This window comes from Procambarus clarkii, chromosome 85, assembly GCF_040958095.1.
Source record: "Procambarus clarkii isolate CNS0578487 chromosome 85, FALCON_Pclarkii_2.0, whole genome shotgun sequence".
In the NCBI taxonomy this organism is placed as follows: Eukaryota; Metazoa; Arthropoda; class Malacostraca; order Decapoda; family Cambaridae; genus Procambarus; species Procambarus clarkii.
This window is the reverse complement of record NC_091234.1, coordinates 14495043-14506774: the sequence shown is the minus strand read 5'-3', so window position 1 is coordinate 14506774 and position 11732 is coordinate 14495043.

Sequence of the window (11732 nt, the reverse complement as noted above, 5' to 3'; positions counted from 1 at the left end):
AGTTGAAGAACGAAATATTTTCGGAGTTCAGTTTAATACCAAAATAATTTCAGAGACCAGTTGAAGACTGAAAATTTGTCATAGTTCCAGTTAAAGACCAGAATTGTTCAAAGACCAGTAAAAGACCCAAATTCCTTAAGTCCATCTTTAGACCGAAAATTAGTCAGAGACCAATTAAAGACCGAATTTCTTCTGAGTCTAGTTGAAAACCGAATTTCTTCAGAGTCTAGTAAAAGACCGAAATTGTTCAAAGACTATATAAGACCAAAATTGACTGGAATTTGACAGAGATAATTTTAAGACCAAAGATATAAGTCCATTTAACACCAGTTGAGTCCAGTTGAGCCCGAAAATATTCAGAGTACATTTTAAGACCAAAATTAATCAAGAGTCTAGTTAAAGACCAGAAATTCCTGGTCCAGCACTCGTTGATGTAAACCCCCTTGTTCGAGGATAATGCAGCCTCGACAACATCAGACTTTAGGTTTTTCTTTTGTTTTGTCCTGTTGGACTCTTTTTGCCTACTCTATAAGCAGCAATTATGTTCGTTTTTGTTTACTTCATAATGCATTGAACCTTTTATGAAAGCGTGTTTACAATATCAATACAGTTCTCATCTTCACTTTTCACAGGGATGGCTGGAAATGACACAATAACAGAGTCCACCAACTTTTGCAGGTCTTTTTGTCAAGAGCTTCTTCTTGTTTTTTGACGGATTCACTGGTTTTCAGATGTGTATTTTCCTCATGAAGATGGTTTATGTCATGCTGTAGTTGTTGTTGGGTAGTTTGACAGGTTCTAATATCCGTGTGGAGAAGGGTTATTTCTTGTTGCTGTTGATGCAGGTTTGCACAGATAGCTTGACCCCTCACTTTGAAGGCCCTGAATGATCGTAATTTGAACCTCAATGACTTGACAAAGCTTTTTGAACCACTGATTCTCATTGCAGTTATGGAATTCCGGCGAGAGACTTGAGATTGAGAGGACACATTCCCAAGGCTCAGTGAAGGAATAGAGGGAAGGGCAGGGCTGCCACAAACCCCAGAGGGCGAGAAACGACAGTTGTTGGTGTTGTTCTGGATGGGTGCCTTGCCTGGACACTTGTGTTTCTTTTTCCCTGCACAAACTTGCTTTTGAGAGACGGCATGGTTGGTTAAGTATGGTATGAGGAATATATTGTAGCAGAAACTTGTTTGAGGCAGCACGGAGACGGGCAGCAGGCACTGATGCTAACAGCAGGAAAAGTTTGTTTTTAATTTTGTTTGCGATGCAATGGGTTGATTGGGTTAGTTACTGTCGGTGTGTTATAACTAGCATGGACTCGATGTACTTAGCTGCCGGTGGGTAGTGTTCTACATCATCTGAGTGTAGTTGAGGGCTGTAATACAGCCTAGAATGGAGAGCACAAGCGAGCAGGGGTCAACTCCACAACACATATGATGTTAGCCTATACTACTTGTATCAGAAGCATCTTCACTGAACCCAGAAAACGATTTATCTATAGTATCATTTTATTAAATAATTGTAGATGACACAGGTGGTGATAATAATAGCGAGTGCAATGGTCTGGGAGGCCACAGCATGTCTGTCGCTCAGCCTTTACTGGATACGGTTGCTGTATTGTCCTCACCCGTGCTGTATCACTTGTATCGGACACTTGTGTTAAGTATTTTTCGTGCCTTGGTTCATCAATATCACTACCCTTTCCTTCTTCAAGCAATAATGTCTGAATTTTCCCTTCAGGCAGTGATCTTCAAACGTTTGTCTCACAGGGGATTGGGAGCTGGAGGCGAGTGCGTATGCCATGGTTGCTCGATCAGAACCGAGGCTACTCGCAGCCATGGGACATTCTGGGAGTTTTTTTTTCCAAATGGCTACTGCTCACTGGAGGCCTCAGGCCACCATCTCATACCCAACCTACAACGTGCGCGTTTTGAATCTTACAATATCTTAAAATCGGGTTTCTCAGCCTGCACAGTGCGTACCATGAGTAATGTCGGGTGGCGCAGTGCAGTGGTTAAAAAAAAATCAACATCTTGTGTCAGTGACATGAGCTTTAAAATAATAAAAGACAATTATCTGAACTAAATGAAACAGGAGTCATGGCCAAAGAGCCACAATGAATTTATAACTTAATAACAGAAAAAATTAATGAAATGTACAATATTTACAAAGTATTTATAAGAACTAAACCGAGAAAGTTAACATCTTGGTGATAGCAGTTACAGTCAGTCAACTCATATGTGACATGAGCTATTCCTTGACAGGAATCCCTGGCCTCAGTGTGGTTGCCAGAACACTAAGAAAACTCTTGATGACATGCACTGTGAAATACAAATGGCACAGTAGACTTCACACCGGCATATCTGACTGTACAGTGTGACAGTTAACTGACAGTGCAAAGTTTAAATAAGTATATTCATTGCATTGCACAACAGTATTAGAACACATGAGGAAGAGGTACTGGGAAGTGAGGTAACAAACAAGACAACTCATTCGTCATGGAGACTAGTTTTCTGGTTTTGACAAACAAAAACAGAACGATAACTGCAAAGTGCACCTAGTTATAGTTCTGCGAATGTCAACATCTAGTTCGTCAAGAGCACTATACAACTCTGGCTTTAATTGAAGGTCAGGAACAGATGAAACTGCAAGTGGCAAGCTCTCAACTGGATAGTTAATCTCATTAACATATAGCCAGTTGACTTGTGGTGAGTTCACAGTGGAGACTAAAGATCTAGATCTAAGATTATAGGTGCTGGCATGGTGTAGCTCTCATGTCAAGTGGCCTGTAAACCACAGTAGGTGGTGTCCCAATAGAAGACTCTGTCTGGGTAGGGTCATTGTCATCATGAGTCTCGTTAAGGTCATTTTAGCTAACTTCATTTGGTCTAAGTGTTCATTGATATACTCTCTTCTTAACAGAATCTTAAGTTTGTATTTGTTACCTTTTATAAGCTCTATTACTTTATACAGACCCAAAAATTTCTTAACTTGTACATAGGGCCAGACCTGTGCTGCTTAAGTACCATTACAACAGATCCGACAGTTATATTACTGGGCTTTGCTCATGCATTCTTTGTCCACGTAAACTCTGATGTTGCCTTGGACAAGTGTTATTGTATTTTCTTGAAAACTAGTTGCATTCGTCTATGCTTTACTTGCTCGAAATCATCTAGGTTATGCAAAGGATGACAAGGTACATTAATTAATTCATTAGTAAGCATCATTTCTGTGCCTCTAGGGTCCATATGGGGGTCTTGTCTCTGTTCTGTCTTGACTACTGTAGCGTCTAATGATGGATAATCTACCAGATTTACAGCTACGTTTTGAGAAAAAGCATCAGCTACAACTTTTTGTTTTCCTGGGATATAACCAAATGTGAGGTTGATCTCTTGAATTGTGAGCAAATATCTAGCAAACTTTTCAACGGGATTCGAATTCTTGAACAAATAGATTGATGATCTGTAAGAACATGGGCAGGATAGTTATAGATTGTATCCCTGAAACGTTTAAGAGCCCATACAACTGCTAAAGCTTCGCGTTCTGTTGCAGTATAATTTTTCTCTTCATTAGATAATGTACGGCCAGAATAAGCTATTGCATGATCTGTGTCTCTCAGTTTGAAGTAATGCAGCATCATCAACTCAAGCCCTCATCACTTGAATTTGTGACTAACGTGAAAGATTTAGAAAAATCTGGGTACCTAAGGACAGGTGAAGAGATCAGTGCTACTTTGAGTATATGAATTCCTGTTCTTGAGCTCCTTCCCAAACAAAGGATTCATCCTTTCTTTGTAACTTGTAAAGTGGGGCGGCTATGAGAGAGAAACCAGCAAAACTGAACGATACAATCCTACAAGACCCCTGAACTGTCTTAAGGCTTCTGCATTCTGTGGCATTTTGATTCATTCAAGGTGATTCCTGAAGGTGTGACTGTATGACCTAAGAAGTTAATTATCTCCTTTCAAAATTAAATTAACACGTTGAGAGTTTTATCTTTAAGTTTGCTTCCAATAGCTTTACAAGTACTTTTGTAAAGTTCTGGAAATGAGTTGGAACATCGTGTGACATTATTATGAGATCATCAAGGTACACTAGAAGAGTACTACCTATCAGTCTACGAAAGAGGTTCATCAAAAGCCTGGTAAAGGTTATTGGATTACTCCGCAGCCCAAACAGCATTCTTTTGAAATGAAAATGACCGTTAGGAATACTAAAGGCTGTCAACTGTTTACTTTCTTCATCAAGTGAGATTTGCCAGAATTCCTGCAAGAAATCTAAAGTTGAGAATACTTTGTTTCGACCTATGCTTTGCAACAAATTATTTAGGACTGGAAAAGGGAAACAGGAACGTCTACGTTACTCTGTTAAGCTTCCGGTAGTCGATTACCGGTCTCCATGTCCTATCTTGTTCTGGTTTAGGTGTGAGATTTTTCATAATCTTTTCAGTTCCCCACTCTAGAGACCATAGAAAAATTATGAAGGCGCGAGCAAACGCCGAAACCTCAAAAAGTTTGAAATCCTTTTCATTAGGCCGTTGACCTTCGCAAATCCCTGGAGCGAATCTATCGAATAGGTCACGGGTTCTCACGACAATATTTATAGTTGTGTGGCGCTATGAATTCAGCTCGAGGTTCAAGAAGCAGTCTCGGAACAATAGGAATAATTTTAGGCAACGTGGCAGAACAAAGGTAAATCATTAATGTGTGGGGAGTAACAAAAGACGGCGTTCACCTTAACAACACACTTTATTCAACAAGTACAAACTACTACAACAAAGAAAAATATCACTGACGTTACTCGAAATCCTTCCTGTGACACCTTTACGACAGCTAGACACTAGCTACGAGTATAACTACAGGATCCTCCCTGCAATCGCGTTGTGCTGGGTAAATGAACTAACCTGAACAGTACCGAGTGTTCACATAGGATGCAGTCCAGCAAAACATACTAATCTATAATCACGAATGCAACAACACAAGGTAGGTTAGGAGACAAGTCTCCAGTAACCTCCTATCAGTTACTTTGTGCTCCTTGCTCCCCTGCAACAGCAGTTGCAAATACAATCAAACTTTCTTTTTTTTTTACATGCAAGCATGCAAGGGAAAAAACAATAAATACAATAAAACAATAAAGGAAACAGTACACAACAAACAAAAAACCGCCGGCCAGAAGGACCGACAGCCCAGTACAACAATTAACAAAACCGGAGAAGGTAACAATGGAGGCATGAGATACACACATCAAGACAAAACAGTAAATAATGTACAAACAGGCAAGCACGGCAAAGAAAACAATAAAACATAGTAACATTATAAAGCATTATGCAAGAAAAAACAAAACAAGACAATCACATCGGCTGGAAGGACCGACAACAACGCACAACATTATGAACAACATGTATATACCCAAAAAATCACAATATATAACAAACAAACACAACACTTTAAGCATGAATATAACACATAGGGCAAAGAAATAACACAATAAATGAATACACGAAGAAAAACTCACACCAAACTACCTGCTATGCCCCCCCCCAAAAAAAAATGGGGAGGCACGGGCACAAACTACACAAGGGCAAACATGCAGTCATAAGGGCACACAGGACAAGAGGAAACACAGAAGTCAGGAAATCAGGAGACATGTCCGGAAATAAACTCATAGGGAACCGGACATGAAACGCCTCCCAGAGCAACCACCGCCATGGGTCGAAACCATCAACCGGGGACGCCATCTCATCCGGAACCCCGGCAACAAATATCCGCAAACAGGGGATTCAAAGAGTATTACGCCGAAGGCGAGTGATTGGCACACGCTCCCACACGAAGACAGGTTCGTCAGTAAAGTTCCGCGGCTCCTCGTACAATGGTAATGTAGCAATCCTCCTCCAGTGATTCTACAGCAACGCAGACTCCGGCAACACGTCCCCCAGGTGCCCAATGCACAACCTCCGAGCACAGATCCGCACAGAGGGCACCACCACAGAGGCATCAGCAGCTACGGGCACACCGTCGGACGACAGCCGGGAATCCGATCGGCGTGGATCCTTCCGCAAAGTCACCACCAGGCCACGCCCAGCACCAGCATCCCCACCATCCCTGGCAGCGGAAGCCACCACCCCCCACCACGGTGAGCCCTCCGGTGGAGGAGCAGAAGGCGCACGTGCGACACAGCCACCGTCACCAGCAGGCACATGGACCTCCACCTCCACTAACCGTGGAGCCAACTGCGCATTCGGACCCACACCGTCCACATCCGAGGATCCACAGTCACTAAAATCCCCAACATCGGCCCAGGCGGACGACGAACGCTTGGAACGTTTGGGCTACGGCCGAATATCGTCAGAGCCGGAAGCAGACCCAGAAACACGGGCACCACCAGCCGGACGAACCGACGCCCGACGCAGAACGGCAGCAGCCTCTACCACAGGGACCAGCCGGACCACACACAGTAGGAGGCTCCGCATCCACCCGAGAACCCAGGGTGGCCATTCCTATTCTAGGATTTATATAATTTGTTTTGACAAATTCGCACAGTGCAGCATGATGCTTGCCCCTTCTACACCTATTACAGGTGTTCAGTGGGGTGTCACAGCTATTAACATTGTGATTTGAGACACCTAGTTCATTTGTGTAACTGTTTGAGTCGTCTGACTCGTACTTTATAACTTCTATTAGGGTAATTAGTACATTTGTACAGAAAATGTTTTTGATTGCAAAACAAACATAATCCCCATCCTACAGTTCGTTTAGGGGGTCACCTGTTGAGGTGAAACTGTAACTACAGGTTGTGAAGGTTTTGCTGCTTGCATTTGCTTGTTATTTATTCTCTTGTGAGTATTTGGTGTACTCTGGGGAGCAATTATTGGGCTTTTGGGAGTACTCATTGAACTCTTAGATCTCTTAGGAGTGCTTGTGGGGCTCTTAGGTCCCTTAGGAGCACTTATGGGGCTCTTAGGTCTTACTGATGAATCAGTGTTTGACCTGTTATCACATTGATTAATAGTAACCTTATTACCTAGTGACAGTGTCACTTTAGGAGTTTCAGGTAAGGCAACTGATGTGGGTACAGTTTCTGTGCATTCAGAAGAGGCATTAAGTGCCTGGTTTGCTGATTGATTTATATTACGCAAACATGTGAATATATCCTGCATTGACAGGACACCACCACTGGCATAAATATAATTTATTGAGTATCTCACCAGACAATTTTGTCTGGATGATAATTTTAGTCATCCACCTCTTTACTGAAGGAATTTAATAGTGACTCAAGCTGGAAACTAAAGGCTTGTATAGAGTCAACTGATTGTTCTGTGGAGATAAATTTAGTAATTGGTATACAAGGTTTATAACAGCCTTCTCATTGTCAGCACTTGCTCTAGAAGGCTGGTGTGAGTAATTATGACTATTATTTGCATTGCTTAAGGCTTCTTGCTTAGTCTAAGCTTTAATTACAGCTTCAGCTTTTTCATTTTCTGGTTCAGATTCACTGGCTGTTGCAGCTTCACTGGGAGTTTGCAGCTTCACTTATTTCTCTGGGTTCCTGTGAGAGACTATTTAATTCAGTAGCCTCATGCATTGAATTTATAGAATCCAGGGAATATTGAGAAGAGCTGTCTGAATATTGACCAGACTTTGTAAATGAATTATTACGTGAAGTTGTATTAGATGAAATTGTAGAAAATGAAGGTTTAACTTCAATTGTTGATCTTGTGTGGGAATCAGTATTGATTAGAGGATTCTCCTCATTTTGAGGTAGGTCATTTATTTCATCTGAGCTGGGTGCTTGCTTGGGTATAGGTCTACTACAAAAATGTTCTAACCAATCAGAAACATTTTGTGTTGCAAGCACTTTGTTATAGTGATCTAACTTGTCTTGAATTATATCTTCATAGTCGGCCAGGTCAGATTCTATGAGACTCAATTCGTTTGGGTCAGTATTACTGAAAAGGAGTGTTTCTATAAGACTCTATTGTATCCTTGGTCATATTTTTGGCTAGCCACCTTTGTGGAAATTCTTAGCCTGAAAATGTGAACTGAGTTAGTTCTTAAACAGTTGTCACATTTGTCAAGTAGTCTTGATAAGTGATTCTGAAGACCTTTCAAGGTTCTAGTTTTTTCTAGAGTAGCAATTCTGGCTGTGAGTTAGAGCCTTATAAGGCTTATATAGCTACTTGGACAGCTATGGTACTTGCTCCTATATGTAGAACAGGTATAATTATTGACAGCCTGATATTTTCTTGAGGCTGATTATAATTTACCTCATTTGGAGGTTAGCTACCTACCTATAATAAGTAACTAAGATTTGAGTGGTACTTAGGTATCACTACAGGAATTCCTTAGCTTAGCTCTTCAAAATCAGCCTTGGATGGGTAGTGAGCTTTCAGTAACACTCAAAGATGGACATAGAAATATGTAATAAAATATAATTACACAATAAATGGTTAATCCCACCCTAATTAGGGTCAGCACTACATAAAATAATAATGCACCAGCACCGTCTAACAGTACTAGCTAGGTAATAATCCTACCTATTAATGCAGCTAATGGTGTAGATTGAATTTGTACAAATTTTAGTACCGTGACAGTCTAAAATATTCTACCTCTATTGGGTTGGCATAATAACTACAATAAATGTGATGCAATCATGTGCAAAATTGTGCTATGTTTTTGGATTTTGTAATTTTATACAATATATACACTTGTAGAAATTATGTGTATAAGAAATTTAATGAACACAAAGTAATTGTGTTTGGCAAATATTCTACTGCTGTAAATAATATTTAACACCTGAATGTACTTCCCAATTGTGGAAAATATTGTTATCAGGGCTAGTAATGATTAATTGATATATGGGATCAGTAATTTGGATTAGTATACTGGATCCTAAAATGTTAATGAATTCACTGATTTGAGTGAATCAGTAATTATAGATTGAATTTGATTTATCTGATCCGAAGTGACCAAATTTTGTGTGGGAAAACTTGACTCATAATTCATTTAAATTGATGCTAATTTTCAATAGCTGCGAAGGACCACCGATTTTTAAAGGAAAAGTGGAAACTGGGTAGAGCAAGTGGTTAACTATTAAATCTATAAACTAGTGTCCTATGGATATTACTGATAAATATTATATTGAATATTAAAGGGACTGTAATTTTTGAATCAAATTGTCTCACTCAAAATGGGGGGTTATATGCCAAAAGATTATTGTATCCCTGGCATCATTTCAGTGTGGTTCGTTCACTGAAGTAAATAAAATAAGTAATTGCAAGAATTGGGCAATAATAATTAGAGGCGAATGGACGTCAAGATACTACGATATACTATTACTACCAGTGGTTAGTAACATAGATCTCAACGGGAGATCATTAAAATGTCTACGTTATTAGTATCTGCATTGACATGAAATAATAGTTAGATATGAAAACTCTTCCTATCTCAAGTTCATGATGTTATAGAAATATGCTTGGATTCTTAGCTCACATAAATGAAACATAATTTCAAGATATTAGGTTTCAACTATTCCTGAGTAAGCAATGAATGAATTAAATAATCTCAGCTGCATAGCTATGACAGTGAACGGAAGTGTGGTGTTGAGATGGAGTCATCTAGAACCTGCTGGAACACGTGATCCGATAGTAAAGCATGGGAAATTTTCTCACTCCCGGCTGCTCCAACACACGCTGGAAACCCAATGTGGTATAACAGTTGTTTACACACAATAAAATGATATCATTATACGTGAATAGAAGGGATAAATCAAATTCCCTGTAGACGTACTTGTCGTTTGGGGAGGGAGCACGGCGTAACGATGGACTAAGGGTAAAGTTTACATAATTAGAGCTCTAATACGAAAACTAGACCACTTAACCTGCTGGTGGTCCACCGATGCAATCCTTGGATCGCTAATGGAGTAAATGCACACTCCAAGGCCGATTAATAACAAAGGGCGATCGTGTAGTTGATGAAAGCTTCACCTCTCCCTGGACGGCTGCCACGTTGTCTCAGGTGTCGTCCACCACAAGCTTGTGGACTGCTGCCGGAGTGTGATGCTCCTTGGGACAGTCCTCTGTCCTTTTCTAGCCTTGTGCTCCTGCTGCCGTCCTCTCCACTTCTGCTGGGCATCTTTTCCTTTTCCTTCTGTTTCGTTTTTCTCCCCCCTCTTCTCCTATCTGCTTGCCGTTTCCTGCCGACTTTTTGCTCATTCTGGTTCTTCCCTTGGACTTCTTCTATTTTGACGCCCGGGTGCTTGAGGAGGCATACTCTTGCACCCGTAGAACTGTAGTACCGACGTCGAGAGCGAGGGGAACCTTTTATTGTCAATCCCCCTTTCGTCACTGAACCCGATCTCGACGGACTGTCGGTTTCTTAAGGTGGCGTTTGTGGGGCGTATACTCACGACGCACCCCTAGGAGGCCCCGGCAAGATCGGCGATAGCTTCTTGTTGGGTGTCCTGCCTCTAATTGTGGCTCCATGGTGGGTGTGGGGGCACATTCGTGAATGAATTCTTCTTTTCGTAATGATGATAACCCCTGTTTCGGCTGCTTCTGGTGTACCTTCTCAGGCTCGTGGGGTGGGCGACCAAGCCCCCGAGTCGGTCCGTATTGGAAGACCGGGCTCTGTAGCCTCCGCTGCATTGGGCCCCGACCTTGCTCCTCCTTTGGGCTCTCTGACTCCTTCCCCTGGCTCCCCTCCCTCCTCTGTGGTTGGGTCGAGCCCCAGGCCCCCAGTGGTGACTACCTCGTCCCCTGGCGCGGCTCCTTCTCTAGTTGTAACTACTGCGCCTTTTAACCCCTCTCTCTCTGGGGGTTCTCACCGCCGTCCTCGTCACGGCCGCCCTCGCTCGATTCCTTCCAGTTCTGCTACCTATCAAGCCTTGTTTGGTCCCGCTTCGTGGGCCAAATATTTTGATCTCCTCCCTCTTGATTCTGCGCCTCCTGACGATTTCTCCCTCCATCGACATCTCGTTGATTCCGTGGATGCCTCCATTACTTTCAACCCCACTCGTCTCGGTACACGTGTCGTTGCTGCTCCTTCTCAGGATGCTGCTTCCCGCTTGGCTGCCTTATCCTGCCTTGGCGAGACCCCTGTTCGGGTCTCGAAGAACGCTCAGTTGAATGCCAGTGTTGGCACTATTTTGCTCCCGCCCCATGTTGCGATCAGTGTTCGGGACCTGCGCGACTGCCATGACGATATTCGACATATCCTTGCTGCCCAGGGCCATTCTATTCTCCAGGTGGACACGTTTACTCGTGCCCCTCGTGGTAGTCGCCGTCAACCCCTCCGGGTTGTGAAGATTACCTTTGATGGTAGGACCCTTCCACCCTCTGTCATTCTTGCTGGTGCCAGGTGCTCTGTCCAGGAGTACATTCCTTCTCCTCGGCTCTGCAACAAGTGCTGGAGGTTTGGGCATGGTGCCCTCCGCTGCTCCGGGACTGTCTCTCTCTGTCCTTTGTGTGGTGGCGAAGATCACTCTAAGTCGTAGTGCACTTCTCCCCAGGCTCGTTGCCTCAACTGCGGTGAGGCCCATCCTACCTTCTCCCGTGCGTGTGTCCATTACAAGCTTGAGGCAGCCGTCCTCAACTTGAAGCACCGGGAGCGTTTATCTTTTCCTGAGGCGAGACGCCAGGTTCGCCGGCTCCCGCCTTATGCTAATATCTCTTATGCTCGCGTGTTGCGCTCTTCCTCTCCTCGTCCTTCCCGCCTTCCTTAGACTCACAACCGT